This window comes from Coregonus lavaretus (assembly GCF_964263955.1).
Source record: "Coregonus lavaretus genome assembly, chromosome: 1".
Taxonomy (NCBI): Eukaryota; Metazoa; Chordata; class Actinopteri; order Salmoniformes; family Salmonidae; genus Coregonus; species Coregonus lavaretus.
Window position 1 is genome coordinate 62,187,852 of NC_139988.1, and position 8,391 is coordinate 62,196,242.

Sequence of the window (8,391 nt, forward strand, 5' to 3'; positions counted from 1 at the left end):
AGGGACAAGGAGCAAGGATTCTAGGGGTGCCTAGAAGATCCGAAAGGGGGGTGTCAGCTGGTAGCATCAGGACCGGAAAAAGATCCAACAATTGAAGTGAAAATAAACAAAGGACCATGAGAAGTGATGGTGAATAGCGGAACAGCTTTTATCTGTGTTCAGCCTGAAGAGGTTACACATCTCACATGTAAAATCAACTAATTAGGATAGGGATTTGAGGGAGTAAAACAGTTGATTATTCTTAAGGAACCAATTGAGATCTGCAATAAGAATGAGAGAAAATTACAATACCCATACTGGTATCAGAACATATACCTATTGCATTGTTGGGAAGAGATGCATTGTGTAAGTTGAACTGTACAATAAGATGTACACCAGACGGCTGTCTGGTAGAAGTGCCAAAGGAAAAGGTTTACCAATGGTTGATGATGACAGAGATGGATTTGTCTACAGTATTCTGGATGGGAAATCTCAGTGAAGATTTTGAGGAGGAAGACCTCCTTGGAAGAATGAGTATCATTTGAAAGATGACGCAATTCAAGGGATTGAACCAGAAATTGAAGGACTTTCAAAAGCAGGTGTTTTGAAGACAATAGATAGAGTAGGAATCAATTGTTGTTTTGGGGAGAAACCATGAGGGGTTGATAGTAGCGCCTCTGGACCTATTAGGTCTGATGATTTAGGAAGCTAGGGGTTAGCTAATGTTGAAAGAAGGCTAAGGTTAGGAGAAAGATTACAAAGGAGTGTGGTTTTTGGGAATCATATTTGCTTGAAAAGATTGATTATATCATAGGAAGGAGGACAATCTGTCTGAAAAATAATGTTAAAAGGGGGTGACTGTTATTCTTGGTTACATTCCTACACCAAGAGGTGAATAAGATGTCAAACTAGGCGAAAAGATGCTCAGTCATTTGCCAAGTCTGTGTGTAAAGAAGTCATAAGCAGGTGGGGATTACCCGATCACATATTCTAAAATTAGAGGGAAAGGAATTTGTGGATAAATCAGTGAAATAGTTTTTGAAAAAAGTTAGGAGAAAAGTCAGATTAAAAAAGTTAAGAAAACTAGGGTTGAAGGAACTCTAGGACAGTCAGCTAAGCTTCAATGTTAGTAGTAAGAGAGAGAGAACAGTGGTGAAGGGAAATTTAGAGTTCAGTGGGAAGATAGATATGGTAGGAGTTTAGATCTGTTAGGAGCAGTTGCATTGAGAAAGTATGCGTTGCTGAATGATAAGAGAAGATTGAGGGTGATTGCAGTATCTATATTTACAATTCCCAGCAGGAAGATCAAGGTGATTATAAGTGTATTTTTTATAATCAACAGTTTGAAAGTGAGGGATTAGAGTTGGGACTGAGAGTTAATGTAGTGACACTAGTGGTGATAGATGGAAATACAAGTAAAGAGTTCAAAGCTTTAGGGGGAAAATAGATGAAACAACGACAATGACATCAACACTTCAGCATATTATAACAACAGTGAGAAGCAATTTAACTCTTTCAACATTGACAGTTATTAAAGCTATAAATATATCACATTTGATTACAAGGGAGCCAATCGCTCCAGCACCAATTTTAGAGGAAAAGACTATTATTAGGGTTAGGATGAGTGATACAGCTCATCTTCCTTGTAGATGTGAGAGAAGGAATGTGTAGAGGTGAGGTTCCTCTCATATGGAGAGATAATTATGGAGAAGAAGTGTTGTTATGAGGACCGGAAGTAGAAGCTGTTTCACCTAGTGAAAGGAAGTATATTTTGTAGAATGATACGAAGTGAAAGAGGGTTATGAGTGATTGCTAACTTATTTTGAGTAATATTATAGGGGGAATACTATCATGGAGGTACAGGATGAGTTCTTTGATTTTAATGAAAGACAAGAAGATATATTTGATCAGTACCGCTCGTTAGGAAAGAGAGAAACTAAATGGAAGGCATATGGATTTGATTCTTCTGTTTGGAAATTAAAGATGGATGGGCAGGTAGGAATCTTTAGTTCAAGAAGTTACCTCATACTGTAAGATAAGTGAGGAATATTGAGGGTAAATGTCTGTTGAGAATTTCAGCATAAAGAAAATGGGGTTGTATTTTAGAAGGTAGCTAAATTTCTATCAAGTATGTGTCAATCTTATGTTTTATAAAGGATGTTGTATTAGCAGCAATCATTAAGAGAGAAAATAATGTAGTTGTGGAAACATTTGTTTAGGCCTAGGTTTAAGTGTTATTGGTTAAGTGAATTAACCTATGTGAATTTGTTAGATAGGAAGGAAAATCTGTTAATAGCGCTTCATGAAGCATTGGAGGTGAAACCAGTGAGGGCTAAAAGCTGTTTTTGTTCTAATTAAACATATGATGGAAAGGGATGTTTAGGGGAATATCAGATTGTGATGATTATATGATGATCTGGGGTTTGTAAGGTTAGTAATGAGAAATGTAATGTAACTTTTGAGGTTTCATTTAGTAAGGAGAGAAGTTTTGAATGATAATGTGACTATTGGGGGATTTTAGAAACATCTGGGGTTTGTGGTGAGAGAATATATTCTTACCCTATGGATGGATAGGATGTTGTTACATGTTGAAGTTGAAGCTTCCATATGAGGTTTTTAAAATTAAAAGAGGGGATTATTATTAAGAAAGGGACATAGATAAATCTGATTCTGAAAGAGAGAAGTTTAATAGTCTGGGAAGCCTATCATTGGAGGATAAGTCTAAGAGAGAAGTGGGGATTTTTCCATGGTATGGTGTAAAATTTTGGGGAAGATCATATAGATAATATTACCTATAATTTGAAGGGTTTTGCAAATGAAACGATAAGAGGGTTTAACCCTCTGTCAAGACTCAAAGGAGTATTGATAGATAGATATCAATTTTGAATATCCGATAATTTTTCAAATGTTTTTAAATGTTAGTGTGATTTTAGTATTTTGTTATGAATCAAAGGAGGGAAATAGAATGTGATTCATTTATATATCATTTTTATATTCTTAGTTGATATTGATGTTTTAATTTGAATGTGTTGTTTTGCAAAAGATACTGTTTGGTCTTTTCTTTTCTTCCAGAAGCATATGGGAGAATATGTAGAGATTCAAATACTCAAACAAGGACAATATGAAGGGACAATATGAAAGGAGAATATAAAGGGACTGGAGGAAGTGGAACAAGGAAGGTGTGGAAATGTTCCGATTTCATCATCAACGATGCATTGGAAGTCGACACTGCTGAGGAGATGAAGTGTAGTGGACTACATTCCAGTGTCTGCAATGATATATAGACATATTTGCATGTGTAATACATAATTTGTGTCATATTCTTTCTGTATTAATTTTTGTAGAAATATATTTGCTGTTATTGGGTACATGTGGGGATCTCAGATGTTTTTGTTTATTTCGTGGAAGCTTAGGGATATGGAGTCTAGGCAGGGATAGAGAGAATCCACAGGAGGGTACGATGGGTCGACCAGCCTGAATGTGGACATTTTTGATAGTATTTTGTTTGCTGAGGCTTTCATGTGTATTTAATTGCATCATAGTTTCAAATGCATTGATAAAGATGTATGAATTGATCTGGAGTACTTAAGTGGTTGCCTGGGGCAGAGGGGCCGTGAGAGAATTTGACTGTCTTGATTGATTGATGGATATTTGGAAAGAAGGCTGCCAGACAGGTTTTTCGCTCTCACACTCCATAAAGATTTGTTCATATTTCATAGAAATGTATTCACACTCCATAAAGATTTGTTCATATTTCATATAAATGTATTCACACTCCATAGAGATTTGTTCATATTTCATAGAAATGTATTTACACTCCATAGAAAAATGTGTTTTTGGTTTATTGTTAAAACATACTCAATAAGAGAGATTGTTATTTGTCATAATCCTATTCTTTTTGTTTTCGAGACTTAATTTGTCTCGAAGGGGGGAATATGTAGTATCTGAGGAATTATGACTTTGCTAACGTTTTCAAATGGAACCTGAGAGGAGGTTTATTCAGCTTAGAGGGAGCATCTGGGGAGCAGTTTTAGGGGGACACCCCATAGAACAGAGGAAGTCTGTTGTGTGGAGACAGGTGATTGGTCTGTATGGGAAACCACCCACAGCAGGGTAAAGATTATAAATACTTGGTTGAGACAAAGGAGAGCAGAATAATCATATTTGAGATGGGGCGATTATTCTCCAGGTATCTGCAGGTATCTGTAAATCGACGCTGTAACCCTTTGTTATGAATAAACCTTTATGATGAAAATTCAGCGTCAGTGGTTCTCCTTGGTCACACAGCATAATTAGCAACGTTTACTCGACACAACACTAGTCACCCCTCAGAGCCTGGTTCCTCTCTACGTTTCTTCCTGAGTTCCAGCCTTTCTAGAGAGTTTTTCTTAGCAACCGTACTTCTAAATCTGCATTGTTTGGGGTTTTAGGCTGGGTTTCTGTATAAGCACTTTGTGACATCAGCTGATGTAAAAATGGCTTTATAAATACAGTTGAAGTCGGAAGTTTACATACACCTTAGCCAAATACATTTAAACTCAGATTTTCACAATTCCTGACATTTAATCCTTGTAGAAATTCCCTGTCTTATGTCAGATAGGTTCACCACTTTACTTTAAGAATGTGAAATGTCAGAATAATAGTAGAGAGAATTATTTATTTCAGCTTTTATTTCTTTCATCACATTCCCAGTGTCACGTTCGTTTAAGGACGGGTCAGACCAAGGCGCAGCGTGATATGCATACATGTTTATTTAAATAAACACACGACAAAACAACAAACCAAACCAAACGTGAAGTGAAGTCCTAAGGCTGAACACAAAACTAGCCTAAACACGGAACAAGATCCCACAACCCCTAATTGCCAATAGGCTGCTTAAGTATGCTCCCCAATCAGAGACACCGAGCGACAGCTGCCTCTGATTGGGAAACACACCCGGCCAAACGTAGAACTACACATACTAGATAGAAACATAGAAATACTAACATAGAACAATCACACCCTGACTCAACATATAAGAGTCCCCTGAGTCAGGGCGTGACACCCAGTGGGTCAGAAGTTTACATACACTCAATTAGTATTTGGTAGCATTGCCTTTAAATTGTTTAACTTGGGTCAAACGTTTTGGGTAGCCTTCCATAAGCTTCCCACAATAAGTTGGGTGAATTTTGGACCATTCCTCCTGACAGAGCTGGTGTAACTGAGTCAGGTTTGTAGGCCTCCTTGTTCGCACACGCTTTTTCAGTTCTGCCCACAAATGTTCTATAGGATTGAGGTCAGGGCTTTGTGATGGCCACTCCAATACCTTGACTTTGTTGTCCTTAAGCCATTTTGCCACAACTTTGGAAGTACGCTTGGGGTCATTGTCCATTTGCGACCAAGCTTTAACTTCCTGACTGATGTCTTGAGATTTTGCTTCAATACATCTACATAATTGTCCTTCCTCATGATGCCATCTATTTTATGAAGTGCACCAGTCACTCCTGCAGCAAAGCACCCCCACAGCATGATGCTGCCACCCCGTGCTTCACGGTTGGAATGGTGTTCTTCGGCTTGCAAGCCACCCCCTTTTTCCTCAAAACATAACGATGGTCATTATGGCCAAACAGTTCTATTTTTGTTTCATCAGACCAGAGGACATTTCTCCAAAAAATCCAATCTTTGTCCCCATGTGCAGTTGCAAACCGTAGTCTGGCTTTTATATGGCGGTTTTGGAGCAGTGGCTTCTTCCTTTCTGAGCGGCCTTTCAGGTTATGTCGATATAGGACTCGTTTTACTGTGGATATAGATACTTACACTACTAAATGACACCAATAAGGAGAAGAGACTTGCTTGCGCCAAGAAACATGAGCAATGGACATTACACCAGTGGAAATCTGTCATTTGGTCTGATGAGTCCAAATTTGAGATTTTGGGTTCCCCTGTGTCTTTGTGAGATGCAGAGTACGTGAACGGATGATCTCTGCATGTGTGGTTCCCACCGTGAAGCATGGAAGAGGATGTGAGGTGGTGTGGGGGTGCTTTGCTGGTGACACTGTCAGTGATTTATTTAGAATTCAAGGCACACTTAACCAGCATGGCTACCACAGCATTCTGCAGTGATTCGCCACCCCATCTGGTTTGGGCTTAGTGGGACTATCATTTGTTTTTCAACAGGACAATGACCCAAAACACACCTCCAGGCTGTGTAAGTGCTGTTTGACCAATAAGGAGAGTGATGGAGTGCTGCATCAGATGACCTGGCCTCCACAATCACAACTGATGTGGTTTGGGATGAGTTGGACCGCAGAGTGAAGGAAAAGCAGCCAACAAGTGCGCAGCATTTGTGGGAACTCCTTCAAGACTGTTGGAAAAACATTCCTCATGAAGCTGGTTGAGAGAATGCCAAGAGTATGCAAAGCTGTCATCAAGGCAAACGTTGGCTACTTCGAAGAATCTCAAATATAAAATATATTTATTATATATAACACTTTTTGGTTACTACATGATTAAATACTTATTTCCCTCATTAAAATGCAAATCAATTTATAACATTTTTGGCATGCGTTTTTCTGGATTTTTTTGTTGTTATTCTGTCTCTCACTGTTCAAATAAACCTACCATTAAAATTATAGACTGATCATGTCTTTGTCAGTGGGCAAACGTACAAAATCAGCAGGGGATCAAATACTTTTTTCCCTCACTGTAGGTAAACTGGGATTATACTAAAGAGTAAATCAGGGTGATTTTTCCACAAATTGACAGGTATTTACCTTTCCATGTCAGGAAGATCTTTTCTATTTTTGCTAACTTTATATTAAAATGTATTGAAGTGAGATCATTTATTTCCTTTGGGATATGTATTCCGAGTATATCTACATCACCATCAGACCATTTTAGTGGTAAACTACATGGTAATGTAAAATTTATATTTTTTAGTGATCCAATACGTAATATAGTAGAGAGGTTAGAAAATGTATCTAGATCCTCTATGAGGCTGTGGAGGGATTCTGGTTGTGGATTTAAAAGAAAACATGAATCATCAGTGTACATTGACACCTTTGTTTTTAAGCCCTGGATTTCTAATCCCCTGATATTATTGTTGGATCTGATTTTAATAGCTAACATCTCAATTGCCACAATAAATAGATATGCCAATAGTGGACAACCTTGTTTCACTCCTCTTGACAGTTTAAAACTTTCTGAGAAATAGCCATTATTTACTATTTTACACCTAGGGTTAATATACATGATTTTGACCCATTTTATAAGACATTCTCCAAAATTGAAATACTCCAGGCATTTATATATAAACCCCAGTCGTACTTTATCAAACGCCTTTTCGAAGTCTGCTATGAATAGCAGGCCAGGTTTCCATAGCTATTGATTCCAATACTTGCCTTATATTATCTCAAATGTAACTTCAATGTAAAAAACCTGTCTGATTAGAATGAATAATATCCGACAATACCTTTTTAATTCTATGCGCTATACATTTTGCTACACTGAAGTGTAAGGGGCCTCCGATTTTTTAAATGGACTGGATCTTTATATTTTCCACTTGTATCCTGTTTCAGTAATAATGAGATCAGACCTTCTTTACTCAGTACTTTGTTGAAACACCTTTGGCAGCGATTACAGCCTCGAGTCTTCCATGGTATGACGCTACAAGCTTGGCATACCTTTATTTGGGAAGTTTCCCCCATTCTTCTCTACAGATCCTCTCAAGCTCTGTCAGGTTGGTTGGGGACTGTCGCTGAACAGGTATTTTCAGGTCTCTCCAGAGTTGTTCGATCGGGTTCAAGTCCGGGCTCTGGCTGGGCCACTCAAGGACATTCAGAGACTTGTCCCGAAGCCACTCCTGCGTTGTCTTGGCTGTGTGCTTAGGGTCATTGTCCTGTTGGAAGGTGAACCTTCGCCCCAGTCTGAGGTCCTGAGCACTCTGGAGCAGGTTTTTATCAAGGATCTCTCTGTACTTTGCTCCTTTCATCTTTGCCTCGATCCTGACTAGTCTCCTTGTCCCTGCCGCTGAAAAACGCCCCCACAGCATGATGCTGCCACCACCATTATTCACCTTAGGGATGTGCCAGGTTTCCTACAGACGTAACGCTTGGCATTCAGGCCACAGAGTTGAAACGTGGTTTCTTCAGACCAGAGAATCTTGTTTCTCATGGTCTGAGAGTCTTTAGGTGCCTTTTGGAAAACTCCAAGTGGGCCGTCATGTGCCTTTTACTGAGGAGTGGCTTCCGTCTGGCCACTCTACCTTAAAGGCCTAATTGGTGGGGTGCTGCAGAGATGGTTGTCCTTCTGGAAGGTTATCTCATCTCCACAGAGGAACTAGAGCTCTGTCAGAGTGACCTAGGCCCTTGTTCCCCGATTGCTCAGTTTGGCCGTGCGGCCAGCTCTAGGAAGAGTCTTGGTGCTTCCAAACGT